Source organism: Furipterus horrens, unplaced genomic scaffold (genome assembly GCF_987537825.1).
Source record: "Furipterus horrens unplaced genomic scaffold, mFurHor1.1.pri manual_scaffold_4, whole genome shotgun sequence".
In the NCBI taxonomy this organism is placed as follows: Eukaryota; Metazoa; Chordata; class Mammalia; order Chiroptera; family Furipteridae; genus Furipterus; species Furipterus horrens.
In genome coordinates, this window is record NW_028327174.1 from 112,435,921 (window position 1) to 112,455,908 (window position 19,988).

At 38.7% G+C, this 19,988-nt stretch overlaps 1 protein-coding gene across 3 annotated transcripts in view; it reads left to right on the forward strand.

Moving 5' to 3' along the window:
- The window catches only part of SLC71A2 (solute carrier family 71 member 2), a 133,981-nt gene that overhangs the window by 43,360 nt on the left and 70,633 nt on the right, over positions 1-19,988 (forward strand). The window lies entirely within an intron of this gene.

The window sequence follows — 19,988 nt, forward strand, 5'->3', positions numbered from 1 at the left end:
AAATATGTAATTTTTATTTAAATGAAATGTTAAAATACAACGTTATAGTCCAGTTCTACGTTATTGTAAAGTATACAGGTATAGCATCTAATTTGCTCTTCCCAGCTGAGAAGATATAAATTTGTACATATTTTACTTTGTGCTAAACAGCACACTTAAAGTTATGCCCTAATAATTTGCTGAATCAGGCTATAGGAATTTGCTGAATTCACAGCTTTGAGCAACATTAATTGTAATGAATACTATTTATTCCTTATTTTCAAAAATAATTTGAGAATGCTTATGACAGCATAAGTAAAACAAGGCAAAGCAAGAAGTCTTTAATATTCATTGAAAACAAGAGGCATATTATCAAGAATCTGGCATGTAGTGATTTAAGCACCAGTGTAAATAAAAAGAAAACACTAAATATACCAGAGGGAGCATAAATAAAAATTATAAGTTCTTCCTTACAGTAGATTCTTGGGGGAATTACTCCATAGATCTTTTGTCTTGTGAACTAGCTAATAAAATGTATTTAAGTCTCTTTCTTCCAAATAAAACCAACCATGTTACATGCTAAAGCTGAATGCCATACTATACTTCCATTTAGAGCTATTCACAATGTTTAAAAAATAAAAAATATAAAACAGAAGATTTTTGGTTGGTTCAAGTCTTAGACAAACTTACTCAACTTCAATAACTGTTGAACTTCAACTTATTACATTTATATGCTTCAATAATCGGTTATTTTTTCAGAGGTGGGGGTATGATGATAGAACCTTACATCAAAGCATAGCTCTATTAAGATATCTTAATACGCATATGAACACAGTGGAGTGAATATGGCTTCAGATTGCTTTAGCTCTAAATCTCTGCTCTGCACCTTTGTTATTCTTAGTCATATAATTTAACCTCCCTAACCTCAGTTTCATTATTCATGATATGAGGATAAAAGATCTTTCTAATAGGGTGATTTTGAGGATTAAAAGAGTTTGTACTATGTAAAGCTATTAGCAAAGCATCTTCATGTGCTGAATACTGAATAAATGTTGCAAAGAAAAATATGTAAAAAAATTAAAAACTATTAGAAAGAAATATTGGTGACCATTTTTCATACCAGATTCAGGGAAAAAACTTTCTTTTTTTAAGAACAAGAATTTATAAAGGAAAGGATCAAGTTATTTACATAAATATTTTAACTTTGGTAAGTCAAAACTCTGGTGATCAAAATTAAAAGACAAATGGCAAAATTTTTTTTGCAGCATATATAATAGAAGGAGGAATACATAAAAGAGTTCTCAGAGTAAAACCATAGGAAAGTGACTATGTCCCAAAAAGGCAAAAAAGGATGTAAGGGGGCAAGTCTATAAAAGATATCAGTGTAAAAATAAGTATATCACAAGTAAGCAGTGTATCTCAAATTAAGTAAGGTAATGTTTTCACAATACATATTTGTTAAGAAGTTTAAACTGAAAAGAACTAGTTCACTGTATAAAAATTGGGCCCCATGCATTGCTGATGAGAGGATAAAGTGCCATAGCTTTTCCAAAAGGCAGTATTTTAAGATCCTTAAAAAATTCATGTATTTTACTATGTAGCAGAAAGAAAGAAGGAACTCCTGCCATTTGCAACAACGTGGATGGAACTAGAGAGAATTATGCTTAGTGAAATAAGCCAGGCAATGAAAGAAAAATACCATATGATATCACCTAATACAGGAAACTAAAGAACAACACAAACAAAAGAACTAAGTAGAACAAAGAGCAGAATAGCAGTCAATAGGGGGGAGGGGAGAGGGAGAGAAGGGGAATAAGTAAGGGAAGGGTTTAATTAAAGAGCCTGTATGAAAGACTCATGGACATGGACAACGGGGAGGGATATGATTGCGGGAGAGGGGGTGGGTTGGGTGGGGGAGAGAAATTGGGGGAAAAGGGGACAACTGTAATTGAAAAACCAAAATAAAAAAATTTAAAAAAAAAAAAATTCATGTATTTTAACAAAGTAATGTTATTTCTAGAAAACTGTTCTAATCAAATAGAATTATTCAGAGATTCTGGTAAAGGGCTATTTGTAATGGTAAATGTGACAATAATTAAATACCTTAAAATTAAAAGAATAAATTACAGCCATATGATGTAATTAATACAGGTATATAAAGAACACATTTTTGAACATCATATAATTACAACAAAAAGGATATAAAACTATGTAGTATGGGTTCAGTTTTTTTCAGTCCCAAAATACATGGGGGTGGGGAGTTAAGGGGGAGAATTAAAAAGGAAGCACCTAAAGTTCGAAAGTATGAATTTATGGATGATTTTTAGTTTCCTTTTTGATATCTGTTGTTAATCTTTGTAAATGTTTTACAGTTAACTTTTACTTTGTAACTTCACTATTATGATTCATAAAGGTTTACATTTTAGGTTAGCACCAAGGAAGGACACAAAAGTAAAAACAGTTATCCAGTTTTAGTTTTGAGTGTTCTGTTTTCTGAGTTTTTTTTTGGTAGTAGCTTTATTGAGATATAATTCACATACCATGGAAGTCACCCATTTGTGCAGTCATTAGTACACAATTAAAGAACATTTATTGCCCCCCAAAATAATCCTGTACCCATTAGCAGTCACTCCTCATTACTTGCTAACCTTTTTAGCCTTAGGCAAGCACAAATCTAGTTTCTTCTCTATAAACTTGACTGTTCTGGACATTTCATATAAATGGAATCATTCTGGATAACAGCCTTGTGTGACTGGTTTCTTTCACTTAGCATAAAATTTTCAAGGTTCACCTGTGTTGTAACACATCTTAGTTCTTCATTTTTTTATAGCAACTGTTCTATTTTATAGATATACCACAGTTTATTCATCAGTTGATGAACATTTGGGTTGTTTCTGATTTTGGCTGCTGTGAACATTTGTGTACAGGGTTTCATATGGACATGTTTTCATTTTATCCTTGATATATACCTAGAACTACAATTGCTGGGTTATGTGGTAACTTGATTTTTTGTTTGTTTGTTTGTTTATGCTTTCAAATTAGCTTATTTGTTAACCCTGTTTCTGACAAGTGATATATGTGCCTCATCTCCATGTGAGAAATGCTCACTATAAAACACCAGAACACAGGACCTTTAACAGCAAAGTGAGGTGTTTATTCACAGTTCTGCTTGAACAATTTCTTTTATCTCTCTCTTGATACTATTGACAGACTTATCATTTTCAATTCTCTGATAAATCCATCGTCAATTTCTGTGGTTCTACCTACAAAATAACTCTATAATCAAAACATTAGCTGGTTTCTTCTCAGTAGAGAACCTATAACCAACCCCACCTGCTCCTCTGGCAACCTCCCTGCTTTTTTCTTTATTCCTTGCTGATCTCATTGCAACCACAACTTCCTCTCCCTGAGGGCTTTATAGGTACTGTTTTTTTTTTTGCTTGGATTGGCAAGACTCATTAACTCTCACCTCACCCAGATGTCAATTTCAGTGAAGCTTTCACTGAATACCTACCATCTTAATTAACGTGTCCTATTCTCATCACTCCTAGTCCCCCTTCTCTACTGTGTTTCTCTCTCTTTTTGTTATTCTTTAATTGAATTTATTAAGATGACATTGGTGAGTAAAATCATACAGGTTTTAAGATTACAACTCAAAACATCATTTGTATGCTGCATTGTGCACTCATCACCCAAAGTAAAGCTTCTTTCTGCCCTCATTTATTCCTCCTTTGCCCATTTTCGCCTTCCCCACCCCTCTTTGCCTCTGGCTATCACTATACTGTTGTCCATGTCTATCTTATTTATTTGTTTGTTTGTTTGTTTAGCTAAGTCCCTCTACCTAGCCCACTACCCTCTCCTGTCAGTCTATTTAATGTATCTGTGCTGTTTCTATTTTGTTTGTTAAATTATTTATGTCAGGGTCTCCCTGGGAAAGTATCAAGACTTGGAGCCCAACACAGGCCAGGTGAAGGAAATGGAGCCTATAAGACCTAACGGGAAAACCGGGAAAGCATATGTTCCTCAATACTATAGGCAGTGGGCCCTGGTGGGAATTGGGCCATGAGAAACTGCCCTATGTCCTTTGAAGCTTGCCCTGTTCTTTTACCTCGCTTGATTGCTTTATTGTACCAGCAGCAGAGGTTTTAACTTTAACTCAAAATGAACTCACCCTCTCTATTTTAAGGCCATCTGAGGTCTTTGTGTCCAACACACACTGACCTGAGGGAGTTCTCAATGTTCCTTTAGTTGTTATCCCTGAACAATATCTGTTTTCTGTAATCAGCACTGTTTAACATTGGTTGATGAGCTTTACGTGCATGCTATATGCCCTTACGCTTACTGCACTCAATAAAAGACCTTGAAGGAAGGCAATCGAGGCATCTGCCTCTCAGACATTTGCAGGCCTTCTCTCCACTAGCACAAGCTGCCTGGGAAATCTTCTTTTCATCCGCGACACCGGGGGATCTCTGCAGATCGGGAGCTCCCAACAATTTTATTAATTTGATTCCACATATATGTGAAATCCTATGGTATTTGACTTTCTTGACTGGTTTATTTCACTTATTATAATAATCTCAGGTCCATCCATGCTGTTGGAAAAGGTAAGAGTTCCCTTTTTTTTTTTTAATGGTCAAGTAGTATTCCATCATGTAAATGTACCACAGCTTCTTTATCCACTGATATACTGATGGGCACTTGGATTGTTTCCAGATCTTGGCTATTGTAAATAACACTGCAGTGTACACAGGGTGCACATATTCTTTTGAATTAGTGTTTTAGGTTTCTTCACATGTATTCCCAGAAGTGGGATTGCAGGGTCAAAAGACAGTTCAGTTCTATTTTTAATTTTTTGAGGAAATTCTGTACTGTTTTCCGCAGTGGCTACACAATCTGCATTCACACTAACAGTGTTTGAGGGTTTCCTTTTTGCCACATCTTCACCAGCACTTGTTTGTTGATTTATTGATGATAGCCATTCCAGAAGGCATGAAGTGATATCTCATTGTGGTATTACTTCACATCTCTGATTTGTGACATTGAGCATCTTTTCATATGTCTATTGGCCATCTGAATGTTCAGTTGGAAAAGTGTCTATTCAGCCCCTTTGCCCATTTTTAAATTGGGTTGTTTGTCTTCTTAGTGTTCAGTTTGGTAAGTTCTTTATATATTTTGGAAATTAACGCTATATCAGAGCTATCATTGGTGAATATCTGATTCAGTGGGTTGCCTTTTCACTTTGTTGATGGTTTCTTTACTGTGCTTTGTAGTTTTGTAACAGAACCTCTGGGCTGCTCCGATTGAAACAGAACCCACAGGCCATTTAGTTAGGGGCCCGATTGCCCACCACCAGAATTACAACTCTCAGTACTAGAGTTTAGTGAAAAGAAAAAGAACTGTTTATTTAACAATTAAATAGATTTACATTATTAGCAGATTTCTGCTCTTGAGTCTTATGTTCTTTAAAATACCCACAAACACATAGTTCTGCCTCCTCCTACCAAACCAGGCCAGCCTTAGAAAAGTTGGAAACATCGTTTCCCCACTTCCTAGGTACAGTTCAGCTTTACCAGTAGCTGCCAATCACTCAATTCTGATTGGGGAGGTGCTTTCTGCGCTGTGGTGCCCTCCAGCTTTTAATGTAGAACCGCGTGGATTCTCAGCCTCCTTATAAACTGCCTTCTTCCTGCAAACTGCGTGGATCTCTTCTCCTTCTCAAAACTGCATGGCGAGAGCCTCTTAAAGCAGCCTGGAGAACCCTCTCAAAATCTCATGGAGAACTCAGCTTCTTTAATCCGCATGGAGAACCTAGCTTCTCAAAACTGCATGGAGAAGGCTCCTTCACCAAGCCGCATGCAGGGAGCATGCGCGAGAGAGCGAGCAACCTGGAGAGCCCTCTCCTCCAAACCACATGGAGGGAGAGCAAGAGAGCGAGCGAGAGAGAGCAAGCCAAAAATATCTGCAGCTGCTTATATATCCCTGACTGCATCCTCTGATGCAGTGGGTGTTGCAACCAGTACTGACCATTCACAGAACCCTATGCAGGCTCTGTAGGCTCCTTCCCTACCATCCCACAGTTCAAGACTCCTCCTGTCTTCTTGGGCCTTGGAAGTATCAAAGCCATTTTGCATAACAAAGACACTAGCAACTAGCCCCAGGCATGCAAAGGCTTCTTAAAAGCTGCTTCCTTATCCCCATCCCCCAGCCACAAACTCTGGGGTTTGTTTTTGGACACCCCTGTTTCTTTAATACTTTGTCTCCCTTGCCTGAGGAGATATAAAAGCAAAAATATCACTGCTAGAGGTTTCTGAGATTTTATTGCTTAGTCTTTTTATAGTATTTTTATGGTTTCACAACTTATGTTTAAGTCTTTTATCTATTTTGAGTTTATTCTTGTGTATGGCATAAATTGGTTTCATTTTTTTGCATGTACCTGTCCAATTTTCCCAAGACCATTTATTGAAGAGACTGCATTTACTCTAGTATATGTTCTTGACTCCTTTGTCAAGCATTTTTTACCGTAAACATGTGGGTTTATTTCTGAGCTCTCTGTTCTGTTCCATTGCTCTATATACCTGTTCTTATGCCAGTTCCAGGCCTAATAAAATGATATCCAGTAGTGTGATATCAGGTAGTGTGGTACCTCTGACTTTATTCCTTCCTCAAGATTGCTGAGGCTATTTGGGTTTTTTTGTCTTATTAAATATTTTATTGTTCTGTTACAGATGTTCAAATTTCCCCCCCTTACTCTACCCAGCCTGAGAAACATGCCATTGGTATTTTAATAGAAATTGTGTACTTTGAGTAGTGTGGACATTTAAATGATGTTAAATCTTTCTATCAATGAAATGATATATCCTTCCATTTATTTGTACCTTCCTCAGTTTCTCTTCAATATCCTATAATTTTCTGAGTACAGGTCTTTTACCTCTTTTGTTAAATATATTCCTAGGTACTTTTTTTTTTCCTGCCATAATAAATGAGAATGTTTTCTTAATTTCTTTCTGATAGTTCATTATTGGTGTATAAAAGTGCCATCAACTTCTGAATATTAATTTTGTATCCTGCTACTTGACTGAATTTATTTATCTATTCTAGTAGTTTTTGGTAGAATCTCTAGGGTTTTCTCTGTACAGCAGCATGTCACTTGTGATTAATGACAGGTTTACTTCCTCTTTTCCAATTTGGATATCTTTAATTTCTTCTTGTCAGATTGCTGTGGCTATAACTTCCAATACTATGTTAAATAAGAGTGGTGAAAGCAAACATCACTGTCTTAATCTCGGGGAAAATGCTTTTCAGTTTTTGTCCATTGAGTATGATAGTAGCTGTGGACTTGTCATATACGGCCTGCATTATGTTGAGGTATGCTCTCTATTCCCACTTTGCTGAGAGTCCTTTTATCAAATGGGTGTTGGATATTATCAGATGCCCTTTCTGCTACTGTGGATATGATCTTGTGATTTTGATCCTTCATTTTGTTTATGTGATCTATCAGATTTACTGATTTGCAAATACAGTAGTCCCTCTCTATATCGCAGTGCACTTATCGCGGCCTCACTGTATCACGGGGTTTTTAAAAATATTATATCTAATTATTTATCGCGGGTTTTTCGCTGTATCGCAGGATTTTGCAGTACTGTATATGTATGTTAAAGTTATGTAGGTTTAAGAGTAGAATGTGTTTAAGAACATAAATAGTGTTTATAAAAGTGTGGAAAAGGTTAATAAGGGACTGGGAACAGTTTATAAGTGTGAGGGAAGGGTTTATAAAGCCTTAAAATACATATAAATACTAAAATAAATTTAAGGTTCCTACTTCGTGGATTTTCACCTATCGCGGGCAGTGGGGGTGTGTGTCTAGAACGTAATACCTGCGATAAGTGAGGGAATACTGTATTGTATTAACTTTACATCCCCGGAATAAATACCATTTGATCATGGTGTATAACCTTTTTAATGTATTGCTGTAACCAAAAGCAGGTCTGACTCCCTGCCTCTGAAAGCAAGTAGTTGAGAGTAGGGTTCTGATATAGAGGAAAGTGGTGTATTTTCAGATGCCAGCAACCTGGAAGATGGGTGACTCATGTCTCAAAGCCCATATCCAGGGAAATGGGGGACTCATGTATCAAAGCCCTTCTGCTGTAGAGATAGGGGACTCAACATCTCAAAGTCCAGCTCCTGGGAAGACAGGGGACTCATGTGTCAAATCCCATCTCCATCTGTCAGTGGAGGCAGAGATTTCTATACAGAGGAAGAGGGGAACAGAACAAAGAGATTAAGGGAAGGGGTTGAAAAGTTCTATATGTGCAGACAGACTAGTATAGTGCATTCCTATAAAGCAAGTGATGGTTCGATGTGCATCATCCTGGTTAGTCATCATGGATTCACGTGATCCTAACTTCATGTCATCCTGGCTCCACAGTTGAATGTAGCAAACCTCCCCAAACTGGGATGGTTGAAGGTCATAATCTATTTATTTTGAAACTAGTTTCTACAATTCTTTTCTGTTTTTTAAATTATATTTTATTGATTATGCTGTTATAGTTTTCCCAATTTTTTTCCATTTGTCCCCTCCTCCTGGTACCCCCCAATCTGTCTACAAATCCTTCCCACTTAGTTCATGTCCATGGGTAGTGCATGTAGGTTCTTTGGCTTCTCCTTTTTCTATGCTATTCTTAACATCCCCCTATGTATTTTTAAGGCTGTCCTGTTTCCAACACCCCAGCTCGGTGGGAAAGTCCCTGTCCAGCTGAGGTTTCAGGATCACAGCTGAGAGAAGTTTATCCAGGACTCTGTATTTTGTTTGGAGGGATGGGAGGTGGCAAATCTCTCTAGGGGAGAAGTGTGCAGAACTTCCGTTTCCTGTGCATTTATTGAGGAGGGGATTCGGGAGATACAAGGTCAAGAACTATGAATCATCAATAAGCTTTCAGACACTTGGGTTACAGTTGACAGTTACAGATTACAGATACCAATGTAAAGAACATGGTGACCAGTCTGTGTCAGGGTCTGTTAAACATCCCAACGCCATGCTGACATCAGGTGCAAGGCTTCATACATTTTTAGCTACACACTGTTTATAGTTAGAGATAAGAAAAGCAGAGCAAACTCTAAAGCACAATATACATTCTTTAAATCCAATTCCCATGGGAACCCTCTGAGTGGCATTTGAGTGGCATTTGGTCCTGTCTGTCTCTTAGCCTTCTGGTTTTCCGTTGAGTTTCAGAGGCCTCCCCTGGGTGGGTGGGGGCGGGGGTGGGGGGGTAGGGCCTTGGCTCTCGGCTTGGGCCACAATTCCTGAAACCACAAGGAGTGGTCCCTTCATATTTTGTTCCTACCAATTATGCTTCTTGATCCATACACCATTTTCCCATTTCTCCCCATTCCCCCTTCCAGCTGATAACCCTCCAAATGATCTCCATAACTGATTCTGTTCGTATTCTGATTTGCTTAGTTGGATTTTATTTTTATTTTTTAGATTCAGTTGTTTATAGAGTTGTGAGTTTGTTGTCATTTTAGTATTCATAGTTTTTATCTTTTTCTTAAATAAGTCCCTTTAACGTTTCGTATAACGAGGACTTGGTGATGAACTCCTTTAGCTTTACCTTGTCCAGAAGCACTTTATCTGCTCTTCCATTATAAATGACAGCTTCACTGGATAGAGTAATCTGGATTGTAGGTTCTTGCTTTTCATCACTTTGAATACTTCTTGCCAACCCCTTCTTCCCTACAAAGTTTCTTTTGAGAAAGCAGCTGATAGTCTTATTGGAATTATTTAGTTGGTAACTCTTTTCTGCTTGTAAGATTCTGTTTTTATCTTTAAACTTTGGCATTTTAATTAGGACGTGTATTGGTGTGGTCCTCTTTGGGTCCAACTTGTTTGGAACTCTCTGTGCTTGCTGGACTTGTATATCTATTCCTTTTCTTTCTTTCTCTTTTAAAAGTATATTTTATTGATTATGCTGTTACAGTTGTCCCAATTTCTCTTCCCTTTGCTCTCCTCTGCCCAATACTCCCCTTCCCACCAGTAATCCCACCCCCTTACTCATGTCTGTAAGTTCTTTGGCTTCAGCCTTTCCTGTGCTATGCTTAACTTCCCTGTCTATTTTTAACATAACAATTATGCCTCTTAATCCCTGCACTATTTTCCCGTTTCTCCCTCTCCCCCCTCCCAGCTGATAACCCTCCAAATGATCCCTATACCTATGGTTCTGGTTCTGTTCTGGTTGTTTGCTTAGTTTTTGTTTTTATTTTTAGGTTCTGTTGTTGATAGTTGTGAGTTTGTTATTTTAATGTTCATACTTTTGATCTTCTTTTTTAAAATTAATCCCTTTAACATTTCATATAGTAACGTCTTTGTGATGATGAACTCCTTTAGCTTTACCTTGTCTGGAAAGCACTTTATCTCCCCTTCCATTCTAAATTTTAGCTTTTGCTTGCTGAATAGAGTAATCTTGGTTTCATCACTTTGAGTACTTCTTCCCAGTCCCTTCTTGCCTACAGTTTCTTTTAGAAATCAGCTGATAGTCTTATAGGCACCCTCTGTAGGTAACTCTTTCCTCTTGCTACCTTTAAGATTCTCTCTTTACCTTTAACCTTTGACATTTTAATTATGATGTGTCTTGGTGTGGTCCTTTTTGGGCCTAGCTTGTTTGGAACTCAGCGTCCTGGACTTCTATGTCTATTTTCTTCACCAAATTTGAGAAGTTTTCCTTCATTATTTTTTTACATAAGTTTTCAATTTCTTGCTCTTCATCTTTTTCTGGCACCCCTGTGATTCAGATATTGGCACATTTAAAGTTGTCCCAAAGGTTCCTAAGCCTCTCTTCATTTTTTTCAATTCTCGTTTCCTCATTCTATACTGGTTGACTGTTTCTTTCTTCCTTAAGTTCCATATCATTGATTTGAACCCTGGTTTCCTTCCCTTCACCATCGGTTTCATGTGGATTTTCCTTCTTTTCTCTTAGCATAGCCTTCACTTCTTTCCTTATGTGTTTGCCATACTCCAGCAGGTCTGTCAAGTCTGTGAGCATTGTTATTACCAGTGTTTTGAACTCTGCGTCTGTTAGGTTAGCTATCTCCTCATAGCTAATTTCTCCCACTGGAACTTTGTTCCACTCCCTCGTTTGAGCCATACTTCTCTTTCTCCTCAACTTGACATCCTCCTTGTTTGCCTCTGTCTTAGGTACAGCTGTCACACCTGTTATGTTGTAAAGGGTATATAGCCTTAGGTATTCATCAGTATGGGTGACCCATTTCACCACGTTGTAGCACTGTATGTAGGGGAGGTGTTTGAGTGGGAACAATGCCACATGCTCAGCATTCGCCCTTTTCCAGGCATATTTCTTTCCCTCCTCAATTTGGCAGCCTTCCTATGTTTGTTTCTGAGTAATACGTAGAGATACTTTGATTTTGTGCCTTGGTAGTGTGACCTAATGTAGTAGGTGTCTTATAGGGTACAGTTGGCTGAGTACACCCTCCTCTTGTAGTTTAGCCTTGGTTGCTGCCAGCAGAACAATAGGAGGTAATTACCAAGGCCAGTCATCTGCAAGAACTGGCTGTGACCACTGACCACCAACCTCCGCCCTCTGTGGAGGATTTTCTGTACAGTGGCAAGATGCTGGTGCTCCTACGTGGTCACTGTCTACTGGATGCATGGGTCCTGGGATTTCCCAGGTGGTGCAGGCCAAGATCAGTCCCACCTGTGTTTTGCCCAGGGCACTCTGCCTGAGCTATAAAGCAATCTGAAATGGCTGCCACTTGTGCTAGGCTTGGAGATTCTGAGGGGAAGCCAAGCTGTGAATATAAACTGTCTGCTGGTAGTGCAGGCCTGGAACTCACTGAGGCCAGCTTTTGCATGTTTGACAAGATTTAGGGAGTTGTGAAGCATGAGCCAAGCCAGCCATTCATATGGAAAAGCAGATTGGGTGGGTGCATCAGTTTGGTGGGGCAGAGTTTCAGGGGTTCTCCAAGCCAGGTCAGTGTTAGCCAGGTTGATGGTCTCAGATGTGGCACCAGCTTGCTGGCTCTGTGGGGGAAGGGTTTAGAAAAGAGATAATTGCCTCTGCTGGTCTTTATGCCAGACAGTTCAATTTCTTCCTATGTTCCACTGGTGCCTTTTCAAACTGCTACCCCAGTGCTGGAGCTCAGAGGGACTGAGTATGAGTAGGTGAGTCTGTGTGTGGGTTCTTTAAGATGAACTGCTTGGGGCTCCAGCAGTTTTTTCCATTGCCTCGATCCACATTGGTTTTTGTAGCAAGAAGTTTGAGTACTTAATGTTCCGTACACTGGAACCTTGGGCTGGGGTACCTGTTGTTGGCCTGCGACTCCTCGCTCCTAAGATATCCCTCCTGAATATTTATGCACCACACGTGGCTGAGAGACCTGCCCGTTCCTCATACATGCCCCTCGTATCCTTTTCAATGGATATGGTTTCTTTCAATTCCCTAGATGACAGACTTCCATTCAACTCAGTTTCTGACCGTTTTGCCTGATGGTTTTTCTATATTTTAGTTGTAATTTTAATGTAGTTGTACAGAAATGTGAGCCATGTCTGCCTGTGTTGCTATCTTGATCAGATTCCCTAGTTCCTACAATTCTTATTCAAACATGCTGTTCGTTCACAAGCCAAATATTAGTCAGTCAGTATTTAAAGAAACAATGTCAAACAATTTTCCACAGTTACAATTTTCCACTGTTACTTGCCTAGATCCGCTTTGCTAGTGTTTTGTTGAGGATTTTAGCATTTATGTTCATCAGGGATATTGGCCTGTAATTTTCTTTTTTGTAGTGTTTATCTGGTTTTGGAATTAGGATAATGCTGGCCTCATAAAATGAGCTTGGAAGTCTTGCCTTCTTTTGGATTTTTTGGAATAGTTAGAGGAGGAGAGATGTTAGTTTTTCTTTGAAGATTTGTTAAAATTTGCCTATAGAGCCATATGGTCCAAGATTTTTGTTTCCTGGAGATTTTTATTACTGCTTCAACTTCATTAGTTGTAATTGTCCTATTCAGCTATTCTGATTATTTTGAGTCAGAATCGGAACATTGTATGTTTCTAGGACTGTTAATTTTACCCAGCTTTCCAATTTGTTGGTATATGGTTGTTTCTAATATTTTCTTACAATCCTTTGTATTTCTGCATTACTTACCCTTAACTTCTGATTTTCATTATTTGAGTCCTCTTTTTTCTTTTTTTTTTTCCTTGATGAGTCTTGTTAAAGATTTCTCAATCTTGTTTATCTTTTCAAAGACTCAGCTATTTGTTTCATTGATCTTTCTTATATATTTTTTTCAGTCTCTGTGTCATTTTTGCCTGCTCATTTTGTTATTTTTTCCTTGCTTCTACTTACTCTGGGCTTTGTTTGCTCTTTTTCTTGTTTTTTGAGTTGTAGGGTTAGATTGTTTTAGATTTTTTCTTGCTTCATTCAGTAGGCCTATAATGCTATGAACTTATGTCTGAGGACTTATGTCTGTGTCTCATAAATTATGGGTTCTTGTGTATTCATTTTCATTTGTCTTCAGGTAGCTTTTGATCTCTTCCTTGATCTCGTTAACCCATTCATAGTTTAAAGATGTTGTTTTGTCACCATGTGTTTGAGTGTTTCTCAGTTTTTTTTCTTGTGATTGATTTCTCATTTCAGAGCATTATGGTCAGGAAAAGATGCCTCGTATTATTTCCTAACATGTGGTCTATCCTAGAGAATGTTTCATGTGCTCATGAAAAGAATCTATATTCTGTTACATTGGGGTGAAATACTCTTAAGATATAAATTGAATCTATGTGATCTAGTGTACTATTTAAGGCTGCTGTTCCCTTATTGGTTTTCTGTCTGGAATATACATCCATTGATGTCGATGGGTGTTCAAATCTTATACTATAACTGTATTACAATCAGGATTTTCTCTATGTATTTAGGTGCTTATATGTTGAGTGCATAAATATCTACAAGGCTTATATCCCCTTGTGGATTGCTCCTTTTATCATTATGCAGTGTCGGTTTTTGTCACTTACTGTAGCCTTTGTTTTAAAATCTATTTTGTTGGATGTAAGTATTGATACCCCACTGTTCTTAAATATATATACATTTTTAAGTATATTTTATTGATTATGTTACAGTAGTCCCAATATTTTTCCCTTTTGCTCCCCTCTGCCCAGTACCTCCCGCCCCTCCAGCAATCCCACACCCCTTAGTTCATGTCCATGGGTCATGGTATAAGTTCCTTGGCTTCACCCTTTCAAACACTATTCTTAACTTCCCCCTGTCTATTTTGTACCAACCAATTATGCTTCTCAATTCCTGCGTCATTTCCCTGTTTCTTCCTCTTCCCCCACCCAGCTGATAACCCTCCAAATGATCCCCATACCTATGATTCTGTTCCTATTCTGGTTTGCTTAGTTGGATTTTGTTTTTATTTTTTAGATTCAGTTGTTGAGAGTTGTGAGTTTGTTGTCATTTTAGTGTTCATAGTTTTGGTCTTTTTCTTAAATAAGTCCCTTTAACATTCATATAATAATGGTTTGATGATGATGAACTCTTAGTTTTACCTTGTCTGGGAAGCACTTCATCTGCCTTTCCATTCTAAATGATAGCTTTGCAGGATAGAGTAATCTTGGTTGCAGGTCCTTGCTTTTCTAAAAACACTTTTTTGAATATGCTGTAACAGTTGTCCCAATTTTTCCCCCTTTCCCCCTTCCACCAGGTACCCACATTCCCTCTGACCATCATCCCCCACTTAATTCAGGTCAATGAGTCATGCATATAAGTTCTTTGAGCTACTCCATTTCCTATACTATTCTTAAGATACCCCTGTCTATTCTGTACCTACCAATTTGTACTTCTTAATCACTGCACCTTTTCCCCTTTTCTCCCCCTTCACCCTCCTAACTGACAATCCTCCAAATGATCTCTATACCTGTGATTTTGTTTCTGTTCTCCTTGTTTGCTTAGTTTGTTGTTTAGATTCTATTGTTGATAGTTGTGAATTTATTGCCATTTTAATGCTCATAGTTTTGATCTTTATCTTAAATAAGTCCCTTTAATATTTCATATATTAATGGCTTGGTAATGATGATCTCCTTTAGCTTTACCTTGTCTGGGAAGCACTTTATTGGCCCTTCAATTTTAAATGATAGCTCAGGATAGAGTAATCTAGATTGTAGGTCCTTGCTTTTCATCACTTTGAATACTTCTTGCCAGTTCCCCCTTGCCTGCAATGTTTCTTTTAAGAAATCAGTTGACAGTCTTACAGGGCTCCTTTATAGGTAACACTCTTCTGTTGCTGCATTTAAGATGCTCTCTCTATCTTTAACTTTATGTTGTGTCTTGGTGTGGTCCTCTTTGTGTTCATTTTGTTTAGAACTCTCTTTGCTGCCTGGACTTAAATGTCTATTTCCTTCACCAGACTAGGGAAGTTTTCTTCCATTATACATTCAAATAAATTTTCAGGTTCTTGCTATTTCTCCTCTCCTACCACACCCCTATGATTTGATGTTGGCACTTCTGCATGTCTCGTGTCTCTGCCCCTCCTTGCCTTCTGGATCAATGTGACTTATTTAATTCCTTGGTTATCAGACTTCCATACAGCTTGATTTTCTGACAGTTTTGGATGATAATTGTTTTGTAGTCTGGTTGTATTTTTTGCTGTAGTTGTGCAAGGAGTCGAGCCATGTTTACCTCTGCCTCTGTTGTGAATAGAAGTCCCCAGCTTTTTTTTTGTTTGTTTCCATTTCATGGAACTTTTTTTTAATCCTTCACTTTCAGTGTGTGTGCATCTTTTGTTCTGAGGTGGATCTCTTATGGACAGCATATATTTGGGTCATGTTTTCATATGTTCAGCTATCCTTTGTCTTTACATTTAAAGTAAATACATTTAAAGTTGATAGGTACATATTGATTGCTATTTCATTCTTTATACCTATCCCCTCTCTTCCTCTCTCTGTTTCTTTTTCTTTTCTTTTTAAAGCAGTCCCTTTAACATTTCTTGCAATACTAGTTTAGAGCTAATGAACTCCTTCAGCTATTATTTTTGGAAGGGAAGCTCTTTATTTTGCATTCTCTTTTTTTTTAAACTATATTTTATTTATTATGCTGTTACAGTAGTTCCAATTTTTTTCCCCTTTGCTCCCCTCTGCCCAGTACCCACCTTCCCTCCAGCAATCCCACTCCCCTTAGTTCATGTCCATGGGTTGTGCATATAAGTTCTTTGGCTTCACCCTTCCCTATATTATTCTTAACTTCCCCCTGTCTATTTTGTACCAATCGATTATACTTATCCCTGCACCATACCCCATTTCTCCCCCTCCCACCTCCCAGCTGATAACCCTCCAAATGATCCCCATACCTATGATTCTGTTTCTGTTTTGGTTTGCTTAGTAGGACTCTGTTTTTATTTTTTAGATTCAGTCGTTGAGAGTTGTGAGTTTGTTGTCATTTTAGTGTTCATACTTTTGATCTTCTTTTTCTTAAGTCCCTTTGACATTTCATATAATAATGGCTTGGTGATGATGAACTCCTTTAGCTTTACCTTGTCTGGAAAGCACTTCATCTGCCCTTCCATTCCAAATGGTAGCCTTGCAGGATAGAGTAGTCCTGGTTGCAGGTTGCTTTTCATCACATTGAATACTGCTTGCCAGTCCCTTCCTGCAGTGTCCTCTGAGAAATCAGCTGATAGTCCTATAGGCACCCCACTGTAGGCAACTCTCCACCTCTCTTTTGCTGCCCCCAGGACTCTTTATCTTTCATCTTTGGCATCTTAATCATGATGCATCCTGGTGTGGTCCCCTCTGGGTCCAGCTTGCCCTGGACCCTCTGTGCTTCCCAGACCTGTATGTCCATCTCCTTCACAAAATTTGGGAAGTTTTCCTCATTTTTTTTTTTTTCAATTCTTACTTCCTCATTCTGCACTGGTTGACTGTTTTTTTCTTCCTTGTGTTCCAAATCATTGATTTGAACCCTGGTTTCCTTCCCTTCACCACTGGTTTTGTGTATTTCCTCCTTCGTTTCAGTTAGCATAGCCTTCACTTCTTCTCCTATGTGTTTGCCATACTCAAGCTTATCTGTCAAGTCTCTGAGCATCTTTATCACCAGTGTTTTGAATTCTGTGTCTGTTAGGTTGTCTGTCTCCTCATCTGTGAGGTTGTCTATCTCCTCGTCGCTTAATTCTCCCACTGGAACCTTGATCCGTTCCCTCTTTTGGGCCATACTTCTCTGTCTCCTCATTCTGACAGGCTCCTGTGTTTGTTTGCCTCCGCATCCCAGGTAGAGCTCTTGCTCCTGTTACGTTGTAAGGGGCGGAGCCATAAGGATTTGTCAATACAGGGTGACCTGTTTCACCACATTCTGGTGCTATATGTTGGGGAGGGGTCTAAGAGGGAACAGTGCCGCCTGCCCAGCACTCGCCCCTTTTCCAGGCACCTCTCCCACTTCCGCACTAGACTGGCACCGCTCTAGCTGCTGCCCTGGCCGTCATTCCCAGAGTGGGTGGGTCTGCAGACATTCTAGGACCGTGGGGGCCCTTTAAACAAGCAGATCCAGCTGAGAGACTGGCACTTTCTGTCTCCACTCCAGTCCCAAATGGTCTGCACAGTCAGAAGCAGTGAGGCTTTATTTTCCCTGTTGCTGGGACTGTGAGCTGCTAGGTCCAGTGAGGAGCTGGGAACACTCCCCAGGTGTCCCCCCTGAGATTTAAACGTGTGACTGTGCTTTCTGCCGGCCTGCCATTACCACCACTGCTGCTGCCACCACTCCTTGTCCTCTTCGCCCGGCTCTGCGCCTCCTCCTTGTTTAGATGAGTATTTCTTCTTTATATCTTTGGTTGCTGGACTTCCATGCAGTTTGATTTTTTGGAACTTCTGGTTGTTTCTAGTTTTGAGGTAGTTGTATTCCTTCTTAGTTGTGTAGGGAGACTCAGCCTGTCTTATCTACATCTTCATCTTGGCCCGAAGTCCTCTCCTTCTCTTTTAAATGATAGCCTTACTAGATAGAGTAGCCTTGATTGTAGTCCTTGCTTTTCTTCACTTTGAATTTCTTGCTACTCCCTTTTGGCCTGAAATGTTTGTATTTAGAAATGAGTTTATAACCTATGGGAGATCACTTATAGCAACTAACTTTTTTTCTTGCTACTTTTAGGATTCTCCCTTTGTCCAATTTAACCTTTAGCATTTTAATTATGATGTGTCTTGGTGTGCACTCTTTGTTCATCTTTATTGAGATTCTGAGCTTCTGAATTGGTGTGACTTCTTTCTCAATGTTTAGAAGTTTTTAGCTGTTGTTTCTTCAAACTGGTTATCTATCTCTTTCTCACTGTCTTTGCTTTCTATGATGCAGATGTTGTTACACTTTCTGTTGTCCCATAGGTCCTTTAGACTTTCATCATTGTTTTTTATTCTCTATTCTTTGTTTTCTTTTTTTATTGTTGTTCTATTACAGTTCTCCTAATTTTCCCGTTTCTCCCTACTTGCCTGAAAACACCCTTCGCCCCACAGTCGATCCCCACCTTGTTGTCCATGTCCACAGGTCATTTATACTAGTTCCTTGACTAGACTCTTCCCCTTTTTTCTCCCCTTCTCACCCCCCTCACCTCTGGTCATTGTCAATCTGTTCCTGATTTCTGTACTTCTGGTTCAGTTTTGCATGTTTGTTGGTTTTATTCATTAGGTTCCTATATTAGGTGAGATTTTATGCTATTTTTCTTTGGCTTCCTGGCTTATTTCACTAAGCATAGTACTCTCCAAACCATCCACGCTGTTATAAAAGGTAGGAGTTCTTTCTTTCTGCTGCTTAGTATTCCATTGTGTAAATGTTCCACCATTTCTCGATCCACTCATTTAGTGATGGGCACTTAGGCTATTTCCAGTATTGGCTATTGTAAAAAGCATTGCTATGAACATAGGGATACATAGGTTCTTCTGAATTGGCGTTTCAGGATTCTTAGGTATAATCCCACCAGTGGAATCGCTGGATCAAAAGGCAGTTCCATTTTTAGTTTTTGAGGAAATTTCATACAATTATCCACAGTGTCTGCACTAGTCTGAAGTCCCACCAGCAGTGCACTAGGGTTCCCTTTTCTCCACAACTTCACCAGCACTTGTTTGTTGGTTTGTTGATGATGGCTATTCTGACCAGTGTGAAGTGGTAGCTCATTGTGGTTTTAATTTGCACCTCTGATGGCTAGAGATGTTCAGCATTCTTTCATATATGCCTGTGGGCCCTCTGTATGTTCTTTTCGAAGAAGTATCTGTCTGTTCAGGTCCTTTGCCCATGTTCCAATTGGATTATGTGTTTTCCTGATGTTGAGTCATATAACTTCTTGATATATTTTGGAGATCAAACCCTTGTCCAAGGTATCATTGGCAAATATGTTTTTTCATATGTTTGGTTCCATTTTCATGTTGCTGATGTTTTCTTTAGCTAAGCAGAAGATTTTTAGTTTCATATAGTCCCATTTTTATCCTTCCTATATTTCCCTTGCTTTAGGAGAGATATCAGTGAAAATATTGCTTCATGGGATATCTGAAATTTTACTGCTTGTTGTGTTTTCCTCTAGGACTTTTATGGTGTCACTACTTACATTTAAATCTTCTATCCAGCTTGAGATTATTCTGGTGTATGGTGTAAGTTGTTGGACTGCTTTCTTTTTCTTTCTTATTTTTCTTTACATGTCCCTGTCCAGTTCTCCCAACACCATTTACTGAAGTGGCTATTTTCACTCCATTTTATGCTCCTGCCCCCTTTTTCAAATATTAATTGACCATAAAGACCTGGGTTTATTTCTGGGCTCTATTCTGTTCCATTGATCTCTATGTCTCTTCTTATGCCGGTACCAGACTGTTTTGATTACAGTGGCCTTGTAATATGTTTGAGGTATTGTGATTCCTCCTACTTCGTTCTTCTTTCAGAAGATTGCTGAGGCTATTCAGAGTCTTATTTGGTTCCATGTAAATTTTTGATGTATTTGTTCTAGATTTGTATAATATGTCATTGGTATTTTAATCAGGATTGCGTTG